The following is a 15,617-nucleotide window of genomic DNA, read 5'->3' as shown; positions in this document are numbered from 1 at the left end:
TGGATTGCCTTGATTTCAACACTTGGAAATAAATACCATTTATTGACAAAATTTTATTTAAAAGGAAGGTGTTATCTGTTACCAACTACAATAAATACTTATGGCAGAAATATAACCATTTGGAATCATGAAGACCAGTTCAGTTGTGTTTGGAAAAATATAAAATATAATTTGGTCAAAATTATTCTGTAAAATAATATTCCTATTATACACGTACTCTCTAAGCTCATTTATTTAGTCTTTTGGAGATATAAAGCAACAGCAAAATGATGAACAGGAAATCTGGTTTTCTCAACACTAGATATGACAATAACTAGCTGTGTTACCTTAAGTAAGAATCTAATCTCTTTGACTTCTATTTTCATCATTTATAAAATTCTGGACTTTTATGATTTTGTTCTTTGATTTTTTTTAAGTCTCAATCTCTTTTCTGTTATTCTCATCAAATTGAATAGTCAGTAAACTTGCTGCTAAACTTGAGACTTAAGTACCTATAATGTGGGATTTGAATTCCTCACAGTTCCAAAAAGAGTAATTATATACATGGAAGTTAGTAACTCTTTTTTTTTTTTTTGCTATAGGGCATGTGCGCTTGCCAGACAGACAGAGAGGCAGAAAGAGAGAAATCAACCCCCAGGGGTGATGGCCATGCCACAATCTCTTCTCCTCCATTCTCCTATCGGGATCTTGGGCACACACGCACATGCACCCGGTGTGAATTTTAAGCCACCAGGTCCGGGATGCGAACCACGGTCGACTACATGAGAGTCCAGCAACATAGCCATTATGCTAATTGCTGGTCCCTGGAAGTTAGTAACTCTTGATGTTCTAACTTTAAGTAATAAGGTATTTCTCTTGGGGAGTTAATCAAACTCCTTTTTTCTTTTTGTTGGTCTTGCTTGGTTCAGGAGACAGGGTGAATGAAGAGAGAAACTTTAATTTTTTATATTCCAGAAATAAGAAAATATACTAGTTAGTTAGTTAGTTAGTTCGTAGTTAGTTAGTTATTTTTCCTGGAAGTGCAAGGAAAAGACTCCAGAGATAATCAAAGGGAGGTTCTTGGCTGGATTTGGGTAAGAATGCAAAAGAACAGATATTCTCAACCTCTCAGAGACAGTATTGCTAGTGTTTTCCAGATTCTGCCGTGGAAACCAAATTAGAATAATCTATCCAGTAAGTGAAATTCATTCTAGAGTTATACTGATGTAATTTAAAGCTCATAAAAATAGATAAGAATATTATTAAATTCTCACTAAGCTACTATTTTCAGAAACAAATGTCCCCTTATGCTCATTAATATTATTTTCACTGATCTATGTCCTTTGATTACATTTAAAATGTAGTACAGTAGCCAGTAATTCTTTTTTATTGAATTAGTTCCTTTTCATTACACATAACAGCATTTTAAGTAAGAACTAATAGGATGTGAAAGTTAACTTTTGTTTTGAAGTCTATTTGTACTATATTTTCTCTATCTGCCCACTAATATGTCTAATTAATCACTGATTTCTACTGACTTGGCCTCTGAACTGTTTTTCTGATTCTACACAGGTAAACTGTATATGAATACTACATTTCTTTGCCAAATTTGTACTGGGTCAGGGCAGTCCTCCATTCTTAGGGCCCTCATACCATTTGACACACAGTTTCTACTTCAGCCATTTTATTCTACTTCCAAACTTTCTTTCCCTCCCATATCCTAATTGCTGAGAGGCCCTGAAAGTGGAGGCAGTACCTTAATAAATCTCTAATGCTTAGTATCTTTGCTGGTATATAAAGATATTATTTATTGGATAGAAGTATGAATAAATGGATAGAATAATGAATTACACAAGTTCAAATAAGGAATGAAAGAAGATATTCCTTGTTAAATTACTTGGCTGAAAAAATCAGGCTGTGCTTTATTGGAATACATTTCATTTCAATTTTAATTGTTTTTATACATTTATTTAGTTTTCTACATCTAATATTGGTATAGTCTCTACCAGCCCAGGTAGCTGAGTTCTACGGAGACATTGAAATGTTCCTATTTATCATAGTTTCCCAGTTTTCTTTGGTCATGATTACAAGTAAGGAACAGTTTTGCAATTCACTTAGTTTAGGATTTTATAGAAGACAAAAGAAAAGACATTTTCCTTTTCTGACTGCCTACCTACTAGGTATGGCAGAAAGTCTCTAAGACTTACATAGCATGAAACAGTGTTATCATTTTGGTCCAACTCTACAGGATAAATCCTGAGCCTCCATACACACTGCATTGGTCTGTTTGGATTGCCATGACAGAAGACTCTATGCTAGGTGACTTAAATGATAGACATTCATTTACTCATGGTTATGGAGACTGAAATCCAAGTTTCTTTCTTGTCTCCTGTTTTAAATAACAATGACTAAAATTCAAGTCACTACCTCAATATTATTTTGGTAAGTTAGGCATATACTGCAGCTGTCCTTAATGTTTGTGTTATTAGGTAGGCAAGTGTTTTATTTATGCAAGGTAAGCTTTACACTCCAGTGTCATTGCCTATTTATTGCTCTGAAAAAAATCAATATGTATTTTAAATTACACATATAATTGTTCTGTGTTTTGGTGCCTAATTCCTTTCCTTAAATGCATGAAAAGAATTAACATGTTCAAATTGTTTCCTTTAATTCCTTTCATGCACTTTCGTGGGGGGAATTAACCTCCACACTCTAAAACGACTGTATGTGCAATATTAAAAATGGAACATCTCATTTCCTTTTTATTTCTATTGTGGGGATTGTAAACACCAGAGGTATCTAATGAAGACTTTACTTTTACAACATCACAAAATGGAAAAGGCACATTGGAAATAGAGCTAGAAGCTTATCTTTCAGATTGGTCCCCAGGTCTACTGCAACACATTGATTTCTTTTTGTTTCATTTTTCTTGCCTTTCTGTTACTTCTATCTTCTAGTGAATTTAATGTAACAAGGTGTCAACAAAGCAGCCGCATAGAGCTCATCATCCAGTTACAACACGAGTCTTCTATATTAGTGTCTTGATTTCCTAGTTTTAAGCCCCGAAGGTAAGGATTACATCCATCCAAAGGCATGAAGTTCTGTCTATAAGGGAAGTCCACGACAAATGGTCTAATCACCACTAACATTTCAGAGTGCCTTTTAAAAAACTCCTTCTACTGTAGACTCACAACCATTCATTCTTTTTGAGAAGGAAGGAGAGATGGGAGGATAAAGTTTCTTTGCCTACTGTCAACAGATCTAAACACCTTTTCAAATGAAATCCTATTTTCTCATCCAGCCTGGTGATTAGTATTTGTATTAAGTTTAAAACTGTTATTTAATTCTTTTACCATTATTGACTTTAACTAGACATTTGATACACTTGAATAACCTTGTCAACAATTTTTTAAGTAGTACATATATTTTACTAGATAGTTTGAATGATAACATATTCAAGTGACAAAGTGAAACAATTTCATTTTAGTTGGTTTTGCTCACAAATTAGGTAATATTCTCAGTTTAGGTAAAACGAAGATTGAAAATAGCCAGAAATGTTGTTCCACATGTTTTAATATTTATGAAATCAAGTATTATTTTTTGTTCAGTAGGTTTTGTTTTTATTGCCAGGAATCATGCATACTCAGTAGAGAAAGGGACAGAGATAGGGAAGAGAAACAGGAATCAGAAATCAAGTGTTTAAATAAATGTATACAATATGTATGTCAAATCTGTCACATTTTTACTAAAGCCCATTTTACAAACAAGATAAACAGCAAAAATTATACTTGAAAAACTAGGAAAGTGTCCTGCTTGACTTATAAGCTTTGTTTCACACAAAGACCAGTGCCCTCTTTATGACAACGCCTGAAGCAATTCGGATTACAACATGATTTAGACGAAATCTCAGGCTTTAAAGAATCCATCTTGCAGTCCTCTGACAAAGTAATTGGCTGGAAAAATTATAATAAAATTTTCATAAAGTTCATATTCATGAAGTGGCAAAAATTGCTTTTAGGAAATTACGATATTAATAATTTACACCCATGTCAATAGCATTTCCAAAATAAGTCAAGCTCTCTACTTCCAAGATTATGAGCATACCTTGATTTTTTCCCACACACAGACCGTTAAATACGCTGAGACACATTGAGATCTAGATGCAGATTATTCATTTAAGAAGATAGCTCCTTGTTTAATTAGAGATTTATCATCTTAACTAGCCGTACTATTGCTCTGAATTAGTTTTCCAGGGTTTGCAGAATTAAAGATGGTAAAAATTGATGAACCTTAGCTGTATTTCCCCCCGAAGGGTACAAACTTTTATTACATTTCAGATGCAAAACACAATTAGCCTCTAACCTAACCATGTTAATCTCCTTGAGTTAAGCTTATGTGTTTCTGCTTGTCTAGAAACTTTTAATGAAAGATCTATGTCTTTTACAGCCGATTTTAATAACCTCTTTATTTGCATCTCTGCCCTTGTTTAGAGGAGGAGTTAATACGATAAGCTTCTGGATTATAGAATGCTCTTTTAAAATGGGGGATAAATAAAATTCTGTGACATTCAATTGGAGCAGTACTCAGCAGGAGATGGACATCAACAATAAACATTATTCAAGTTCCAAAAGTTCCCATGTAATTAACTAAGACGGATATGTTAGTGTCATCTTTTATGTTCTATTCCGTAAACTCCAAACTCCTAGAGTTAAGCAGAGCCATTCTGACAAGACTGGATTTTAGAAACTGATTTTCTTTCTAGATAAATACTTTTTAAGAGGTAGACTTTTTTTCATTTTTTTCATGACAACAGACCATTTGCAACTTAATACTTTCCTTAATACATTCTGAAATGCTCAACCTATGCCAAAACTGTTTTCAGCTAAGGAACTTTTAGGAGGGTAGATATACCTTATCTCAAGATAGGGAATAAATAGTCACTTGCAGATTTGGTCACTCGGGCTACAATCTATGACATAGCTATTTCGGCAACACTAAGAAAAGGTTTCATACCTGTTAAGGGCATTCCATGTTAGTTCTATCTTTTAGGGAAGTATTTATATTGTAAAATGAAAAAAAAAGCAGGAAGGAAGGAAGGAAGGAAGGAAGGAAGGAAGGAAGGAAGGAAGGAAGGAAGGAAGGAAGGAAGGATAGCATCTTGGTCACTCGGGCTACAATCTATGACATAGCTATTTCGGCAACACTAAGAAAAGGTTTCATACCTGTTAAGGGCATTCCATGTTAGTTCTATCTTTTAGGGAAGTATTTATATTGTAAAATGAAAAAAAAAGCAGGAAGGAAGGAAGGAAGGAAGGAAGGAAGGAAGGAAGGAAGGAAGGATAGCATCCACAGATACTGCTGCTCTGCAGGCCACACTGGACATCCAGGTTCAATTCCGCATCCACCCCAAAAAAAGCCAGGCACAGTGGCACACACCCTTGCTCCCAGCCACTCAGGTGGGTGAGGCAGGAGAACTATGAGCTACTGGCTGGCGTGGACAACACAAGATCCTGTCTTAAAGAGCAGGGCAGCTACCTGGAAGGCATTTACTCTGGAAGGCAGAGTCAAAAGAATTGAACATATTCAGACCTGTCCTAAACACTTCATATACACACAGATATACACACACACACACGTGCACACACAAGAAAAAAATTTAAAAATATGTAAACACTTTTTCTACACACTGCACTGTAGAGGTAAAAACTGTCTTCTGTGGTCCGGTATTAGCTAAACTACAGGGATGCAGTAACCTGACGAACCTCTCATTGCACTGATGGTCAATGGCGTAATTACTAGCAGTGTACAATTATTTCCTCAAATGTAATGAATATATTGTGTCCCAATATTACATTGCAAAATAGATTTATTTTGGACACTTAATGGCAAGTTTTTTCCAGAAATGCCAATTTCTAAACATATAATCATTAGGATATATTCTGACATACAGCATCTTTTCTTTTCAGAATCTTAACAGTGAGAGATTTCCATAGACAGAGGCTGTGTCTAATTCCACATCCAACATTTAGCATGATAGCTAACACATGGAGATAATCCATGGAGACCTAGGGGATGATGACTGCATACTTGATTAAATAAGCAGGCTTCTACCCACCAACCTTTATGTAGCTGAAACAAAAAGGAAGGGAAATTTTCTCTTCTGTTTGTTTTTGTTGCAGAGTGAATGTGCTAGCCAGAGAGAGAGAGAGAGAGAGAGAGAAAGGGAACCAGAGAAATGGAGAAATCACCCCCTGGGGAGATGGCCATGCTACAATCCTTTCTCTTTCTGTCTCCTCTCAGGATTTGGGGCACGCACACACACAACACACACAAACATATACACACACACCTGCTGTGATTTTCAAGCCACCTGGTCTGAGACTTGAATCACAACATTGGTCATACGGGATCCAGTGCCTTAACCTTCACACCACCTGCTGGCCTAGAATAAGTTTTAGAAACATAATTTTCATAAACTGTCTTCACAGAAATTTCAGCTTTGTCCAAGCAACTTTTCAAAAATTATTTTTAGGGGCCACTAGGTGGTGTGGTGTTAAGTTCCTGGACTCTCACATGGCCTCACATGGCCAACCACAGTGTGAGTCCCAGATCTGGCAGCTGGCTTTCTCACTTTTGCTTGTTCTCTCTCTCTCTCTCTCTCTCTTCTCTCTCTCTCTCTCTCTCTCTCTCTCTCTCTCCCTGGTGAGTGTATGTGCCCTACAAAAATAAGAGAAAAAAATAAAATTTTAAAACAGAAAAAATTTATTTCTGTGGTTGATATAAATTTTATTGCCTCATAGTGATTCTATAAAATTAATGTTCTATAGTCAATAAGATCATGTACCATTAGCAGAAGGACACTATTTTGACATTGAATTGTGAGAAATGTCTATCCTGCTGTGTTCCTTTCTCATTTATGTCATGATTTTTATAGTGGTCTACTTTCTTGTAGTTTCTTCTTAGCCCAATCCCAACCCCAAGCTATTTCCCACATTGGTACCAGAGATTACCATCAGCCACGTAGGTTTATTCTTGTCTTTTCCTAATGACAGTTTCTAAAGAGCTAGCACTTAATTGTTTCAGAAATAAAGTAAAAGTTACATAGTATGTCATTCACGATTCTTTCCCAAATGGCCCCAATTTAATTTCCCTGAACTACCATTCTAAAGAGGATATGCCCCCTGGTATATGGGTATTCCTAAGAACTATGAAATTTCCTTTCTCTTGTTTTCTCACCTGCAAAGTGTTTCCCAATTTTTAAGCTCCTTTCCTCAATTGACAAGCCACCTTCCAATATTTTACACTCTTTGAAGCCTTCCAGAATTCTCCAGGCAGAATTAATCACTCCCTATTCATGACACCATACTATTTACTCTATTTTTATGAGAGCACCAACCATATACAATATTAGTAGTGTTTATTAGGTGTAACATCTAGTACTCTATGCATTTGTCTCTCCCTCTGAGATACTCAACATCTAGAACAGTGGGAAGTAGCAGAATGAATTCAATAACTATAAATAGAGAATGAAATAAGGTGGTTGAAAAGGACATTGGGGACACACATATTTTGCCTGGTTACCAAATGAATTCCCCAAAGACATCTTTATCTTCTTGTAATCTTCTGCCCTCAGGACTAGAGAAGGAGGATTCTGCACTTGTCTCAGTAGCTTTCTGCTCTCAGGTAACTTTCTGAGCTGAAGTAACCACAGACTAGCTGCTCCTGTAACCTCTGGGGTAGACACTAACTTAGCTGAGCCGATTGTGATGGTCTGTGCCTCTCAAGCCTCAAATGACTACGTTTTGCCAAGATAGCTTTTCCTGAAAATAAAACCAGGGCCCTTCCACAATGGTATTATAAACTAATTAACAAGTGCATAATCACTTTCAGAGAGAGTTTACTTCTAGTGTCAATCTTCTTTCTGTAAGTTGAACGAAGCCCTGTTAATAAACCGTATGAAAACTAGTGAGAAGAAAGGGAAAAAAGAAAATTCTTTCTATATCATCTATTTTTAAAGAAGCATTTATTTTAGAAATCTCTACTTATTAAGATACACTGTTTGTTTTAAAACAAATCTGTTTTTTGTCCAAATTATTTCTGAATTGTCAGTAAAAAATCATGGTACAAGATATATTTTGAAATTAAATATTTTCCCTGAATAATCTATTATCACAATGAGCTGCTAGACACTGTATTTTAAATATATATTTCTAATCCTCTAAAATCCCCTAAAGCTAAGATGCAAACTCTGATGATTTAATTGGCCTGCATAAGTCATACCTGGTAAAACAGCAGAACTAGAATTTGAGCCTACGTCTCCCTTATTCTAAAGCTACTTTTATTTCTGCATAGTGTGAATCTAGGGTGTGGTTTCTATTATAAGTATGATCATATAAACTTAAATATGTAAATTAACAATTTCAGCAGCTTACAGAACTATTTCACATGCCATCCTAAAATCAGCATTCAGGGAGTAAAACACCACTCAAATATTTGCAATATTTAAATTTTGACTATTACCTCTCAGTGCATTAACCAGCTACACAGAAGATTGCAATGCTTGATCACTCTGGCTATGTGAAACCTCTAACACTTAATATCACAGAACTTCCCTGTAATATGTAGTCTGCAAAGTGTTAGATTTAATGTAGTTTTTGACAGCTACCATCCCGTAAAATATGCTCACTGATGAGATGGCTTACGGACTCAATTCCAGTCTAAAGAACAATTCTAGTGGTACATTTTATAAATTTTCTAATATTGGAACAAAAAGGAAAATCTAAAAGGTATAAAAAAAGAGGAAAAAAATCCCTTCCCTCTTGTATTTGTTTTATACTCAAAATCATGCTAGCTGGAAGAACAGGGCTTTAAGTTGGATACAGAGAAGTGATGGTTAATTAAGCCTACGTCATTTATTTTATAGAAAGAAGAAGCCTATATCGCAAATCATATTGCCTTTTCAGTCTCTCAGAAAGAACATTTTCACTTCACCATCTTCTCTTCAGTTATTAAAAATAAGCCCTCCAAATACAGAAACCAGACACAGTTACCTAAAGAAAGGAAACCCTCTAATCCGCTCTCCAGGCATGTAGAGCAGCTGAGGATCCTTTACCTCCATGGCTTTGTTAGTGCACCAATAACTGAAGCAAGATAAACTCCGACTGAACAAGCAATATGTTGATAGTGTCTGTGCAAAAGCTCCTGTGGTTCGGCCAGCTGGGATCAAACCAGAGCACAGTGGCCCTGAACACCAACAGCTTCCATTATGCTGACCCCATTCTTTCACCGGCAGTGTCCAAACACAGTCATTCTTGTCAATTTATAAAGCATTTGGTTTAAATTTCTTCCCAGAATGGCCTTTTAATAGGATCTGTGTTTCTAAAGAATATGCAGTACAAGAAAAAATAAGAGTGTACACTGTAACCATTAATCATCTGGAATGAGAATCATCATTATTGTTTTTCTTATTGCTGCTAACCCTAATACCTGACATTTAAATTCTTCTTTCAACATTGCAAAGCATTTTCATATTTTTCATCTCATATGATTCTTCAGCAACTCTGAGATAAAGTACATTTTGATATTTCCTTTAGATAAATAAAGAAACTAAAAAACACAACATACATGACTTGGATTTGGTCATGACATTCAGTTACAGTGTTTGAACTATAAATTACTGATGGTTAAGTATCCCTTATCCAAAATACTCAGGAACAGAAATGTATAGTTTGTTTTTTTTTTTAATTTGTAATATTTGCCTATACATAATGAGATATCTTGAGAATGGGACCCAAGTCTACAGATGAAATTTACTTAAGCTACAAGTACAACTTATATACATGTAATATTTTTGTATTACAGCATTTTCTAATTTTGTTATATTTTTGTACTGCCATATTTTCTAATTTTAATTTCTGATTTACATTTAATTATTTTATATCTCTGTGAGATACAGAGTAGTTTTTAGAAGCATTTATACACTGTAGAAAAATCAAATCAAGGATATCCCAGTGATTAAACACCACATTATGTTGTGCACATCCAAAAACTGCTCAACTGGTTTTTATGAAAGTATATATTATTTTGTTACTGATGTTCATTACTGTGATACATATTTCTAAAACCTATTCCACCTGTTTACATGCACTCTGTGTCTTTTTTTAAGCATTATTTTATGTAATTTCACTCCCTGTTATTTTTTTTTTTATTTGACTAGAAAGTGACAGAGAGAGAGAGAGAGAGAGAGAGAGAGCGAGGGTGAGAAACTAAGTTAGCAGCTCCAGGACTCGAACCATGGTAGGCATGTGGGAATACAGCACCTTAGCCACCATGCCACCTACTGGCCTGGTATTGTGTCTTAACCAAATGTTCCTTATTCCTCTTCTCCACATCCAGTATCTAATATCTACCATTACTCACTTTACTTCTATGGTACTGAGCCCTTTAGGTTTTGATAATAAGTGAGGACACTCAATGTTTCTTAAGCGAGGATATACAGTATTCATCTTTCGTAGCGTGACTTATTTTACTTAGCACTATATCTTATGAGTTCATCCATTTTTTGTCTCAATAGTTTGGAATTCATTACTCTTTAAGGCTGAATAGTATTCCCTTGTGCATATGTGCCATATGTTCTCTATCCAGTCATTAGTTGTTGGACACTAAGGTTGATTGCGCATTGTAGCTACTGTGAATAATACTTGTATTGCAGCATTTGACTAACTCATCACAGGAGGTCAAATATGGGATTTTCCAGATGAGACATCATATTTGTGCTTAACAAATTTGAAATTTTACAGCATGTCAGATTTTGGATTTTTGGTTTAGTGGTGCTCAACCCATATTAGTATTATTATTATCTGAATATCTAACTGTAGATCAAATAGCTCTGGAAACAAAGACCAATACTTCTTCCAAGATAACCATTGCTATTTTAGTATATAAAGATGTAGCTATATACATGTGTGTATTTTTTAAGGATTTTTAAAATTTTATTATTACTATTATTATTTATTTTGCTATATGGCATGTGCATTCATGAGAGAGAGAGAGAGTGAAAGTGAGAAACCAGTCGCCAGGTCCAGGACCATCAACTGCTGGTGGCCATGTGGAAGTGCCTTAACCACCATGCCACCTGCTGGTCCCAACACACGTATATTTTTTCATACACATACACAATAAAATGCTATCATACGAATAAATGTAATCACACAAAGGCATAAACTACTTTTACACTTTCTTACTGGATATCTTCATCTTTATATGAACATTTTGCAGTTGTCCTATTATTTTCTAAGGATAACTTACAAGATGTCTACTTTTTGCGTCAAAGAATGGGCACTGTTGTAAGCATTCTAATACAGCCTATCTATCTGCTTTTGAATTTCTCATTGTCTCCTCAGAATTTTGTATTTTTATGAGATCCCTCCAATAGTGTACCAATCATTTAGGGAATGATCCTATATGGAGTGACTGATTCTTTCATCAGAATATGGTAGCTACCTACCCAATTCTTTTCCATAGATTTAAACATAAAACTTTCATGTCAATTTTAGGAAAAGAAGATGGGGCATAATGCACTCAGTCAAGATTTCTTAGCCATTATAATAGGGATCTGGGATACAAATCTAGGTCTGACCTAGATTCATGGGCTTAATCACTAAGATATACTAGTTCTCATTAATATTAATTTTACTTTATACACCTTTCATGAACATAGTAATTAAGTAAAACAAGGTCTAAACAGTATAGAATTAGTTTATCACTTCTACAGGACTACAACTGATAATAAATTCTAAGTTTTAACATAACATGAGAAACAATAAATAATGACTGTTATAGACTGAATTGTGTCCCTCCAAATGGTATAACCTCCATCATGACAGCATTTGGAGACAGATTTTTTTAAGATATTTTTGGCATAGGATATGTGCACTTGACGAAGAGACAGACAGACAGAGAGACAGAAAGTGAGAAATCACCTTCCAGGTGGAATGGCCATGCCATCACCGTCTTCTCCATTCTCTTCTTTGGATTTAGGGCACTCATACACATGCACCCAGTGCAAGTTTCACAGCGCAGTGTCCGAGACTAGAACCACAGTCAAACAGCTGGGAGTCCAGTATCTTAACCACTATGTCATCTGCTGGCCCCAGACAGATATTTAATGAGGTAATTAAAGTTAAATTAGTTAAAAGATTAAAACTCTAATCGAATATAACTGGTGTTCTAGGGAGAGAGAGAGACCACTAATGATGTACATTCACAAAGCAGAGGTCGTGTAAGGCCACACTGTGAAGGCAGACATCTACAAGGCTCTGACTGAGGCCTCAAGCAAACCAAACCTGCTTCACCTTGATCTTGGACTTCCAGCCTCCAGAAATTTGAAAAAATAAATTGTCATTGTTTAAGCCACCCAGTCTGTTTCCTTCTATATTTTATACTAGCAGAATAAGACATTGATGGACAGTATAAACTTGGCAACTGAAGAACAGTTAGATATGGGACAGAAGTCTGGGAAAGAATTTTAAAGACTATATGGAACCCTGGTGAAACATTTACAGAGCAGGAGAGGGTATGTTTTAGGTCCTCCCAGTACCCATTCAAATTGCTGCCATAAATTCCCGTACGATCACAGTTGCATACATTTACCTTACATTTATTTCATGCTAGATGCTTTGCACCTGGTTAAGTAGTAAAGAACTACCTTTCTAGTCATGGCAACATTTGGTGACAAAATAGCAAGTTCTATAAACATGGGAAAGACGAATTTGATTTGTAAACCAAATTATGTATCTTTTAATTTTAAGATCCTAACTCAACTCATGAATCTTTCATGTTTGGTAATATCCTGTACATTAGAGATTTAAATTTTGTTGTGGTATAACAGTGTCTGTATATGTTCAATTTCCATTACTCTTAATGAGTGTTCTGCTCAAACTGGTTTGTAAAAAGTTCACAGTGTGAACTGCATTTTGATTTTATGTAAAGATGAAATTCATCTTGTCTTACCTCAAGCACCAAACAGAAGATAAAATGCATATTTTAACACCATGCCCATTTCTTAATACAGAAAAAACGGACTAGTTGTCTACTCCAATTTAAAGAAGTACAACTTATTCAATTTATAAAACTTTGAAGATAAGGTACCATAATTTACAGACAATTTACTTGCTCCAAATCCTGCTTGAACTGTAGTTTTACACTGAGTGATTTTCCTAATCTATGCTCTAGCTTGTCAATTTTGTTGTCCACTTTAACAAGAAACATAGTCAGTGATGCATAATAATGTCAGGTTTGTGGATTTAAATAGACTTTACATTCTGGGGGAAAAAAAACCTAAAGTGTTCTTTAACTATATCATTTACATAAAAGTGTTTAACTGATTTCTTCTTCTTAAGATATAGAAATAAATAGTATCCATTTTAAAATTTGGTTGAATTGGGCATAATTCCTATCATTACCAAAGATAATATTTATTATAAAATATTTGGTGGACACTTTCCAGCTGGAATGGACCAAAGTATTATTCCTTTGTATCTTATATATAAGCTTTGGCATTCAGCTGTGAAATGCATATTGACAAATTCTTCTTTAGCACTCTGCTACATAAGAAAATCAGCTCTGGAAGAGAGGATTAGCTCTTTTTAGTAACTTCACAAAATGTAATTAGAGGTTCACTGATTATTGTTTAATACACTATATTATGTGGGTGGATAGATAGATGGATGAATAAAAGAATGATAGAATGGGTGAATCATGAATTTTACTAGGTATACTTCCACCTCTTTATTTTAAAACAGAGTATAAGACAACACAACTTCTTGATGTAAATAGAGCTTTATATAATCAGAAACTATTTTAATAGGATGAAGTACTAGCATAGGAGTAGACAGAAAATAATTTATCTGAATTAATAACTATTGATAGATATGTGTGAGGAATTATACAGTAACTTTCTTAAAGGATTATTATCTCCAAATACCAGTTTGGAATTATCCATGAGAAATTTACAAGACATAAGCATATTTGGGGATGTAAATATTTAATTTTTTAAATTTAACAAAATATTAGGACATCAGGAAGTCATGGTACATTTTTCTATATGTTTTTCTGAGCAAAATGCGTCATGGCTTTCCCAACGACCCAATATATGTGTGTTGCCGGTATTATACCTACCTTACAGGAAGAAAATTAAAGATATAGTAAACCAGTTAATTGGTCAATTAACACATAGAAAAACTAATTATTTTCCTTAGGTAAATCATTATATTTTAATTGTTTTAGCTTTTTTGTTTGTTTGCCTGTTTGTTTTTTAAGTTTTTGCCATAGAGCATGTGTCCTTGCCAGATTGAGACAGAGAGAGACCGACAGGAAAAGTGAGAAATGGCCCTCTCTGGAGTGGTTGGCCATGCTTCAATCCCTTCTCCTCCATTTTCATCTCCAGATTTTGGGTACACTTGCACATGTGCCAGGAGTGACTTTCAAGCCACCAGGTCCAGGACTCGGAATCCAGTTTCTTTACCTCCCTGTCACCTGCTGGCCCAGAAATCAGGATGTTTCCTGATTAACATCTACTTTAATAGAGAAACCTTCATATTTTAATCAGTAATTAAATAATTAAGTGATCTTATATACTTCTGGGTAAATTTCATTGTATAAACATTGTTTTTAATAAGAAGTAATCGTAATCTATTTTATATCATATTGTGTATATAGGTCATAAATATTTTTATACTTTCCAAGTGAATATCTCCCTCCATGCATCTCTCCCTTACACACACACAAACACCGACATGCAAACCCTGTTTTTATGCACTCATTTTCTTTCTCTATTTAGTACTCTCCTATGGTTCAAATTGAAATAACACCCTGTAGGGTGAGAAAATTTATAACCCAGTAAGATTAATACATTTTGTATCTATAATATTTCTATTTTTATTTTTTGGTTCTATCAAAGTAGGTTGTATTAATTTTCATGTGACTGCATATGATTCTGACTGGTGGTATGATGATTTTATTTATAGCATAATCTATAACCTGTTATATTTAACAGCAGACCTTTTGTTAGAGCTGTAACTTAAAGATACATTTAATTCCAAGAAAAATAAAAAGTTATTTAGTTTTTAAAATGTGTACTGCAAAATTTCATAAACTTTAAAAGCTGATCCTCAGATTACTGATTTTTTTTAATAATGTGCAATGGAAAGAAGATTGGTTTCATTAATTAAATTAGTTCCAACTTTTCTGAAGGATTCCAGTAACATTTTTGTTTATAGTGATAGCTTAGTGTTTCTTTCTTGTACTTGTAAAATTGAAATTTCTCTTTAAATGTCTTTAAATGGCGATGCTTCTTTTTTTTTAAGAGAGGTTTTTGCTATAGGGCGCATGCACTCGCCAGACAGACAGAGACAGAGAGACAGAGAAACAGAAAGCGAGAAATCACCCAACCAGGGGGGATGGCCACACTGCAATCCCTTCTCCTCTATTCTCCTCAGGATCTTGGGCACACACGCACATGTGCCTGGCATGAGTTTAAGCCACTGGGCCCGAGACTCGAACCACATTCGACTATGTGGTAGTCCAGTGACATAGCCATTACACCACCTGCTGGTCCCGGCAATGCTTCTTTATATATA

The sequence above is a fragment of the Tupaia chinensis genome, unplaced genomic scaffold (genome assembly GCF_000334495.1).
Source record: "Tupaia chinensis unplaced genomic scaffold, TupChi_1.0 Scaffold000037_22, whole genome shotgun sequence".
NCBI lineage: Eukaryota > Metazoa > Chordata > Mammalia > Scandentia > Tupaiidae > Tupaia > Tupaia belangeri.
The sequence above is the reverse complement of the archived record's forward strand: the minus strand, read 5'-3'. Positions refer to the sequence as shown.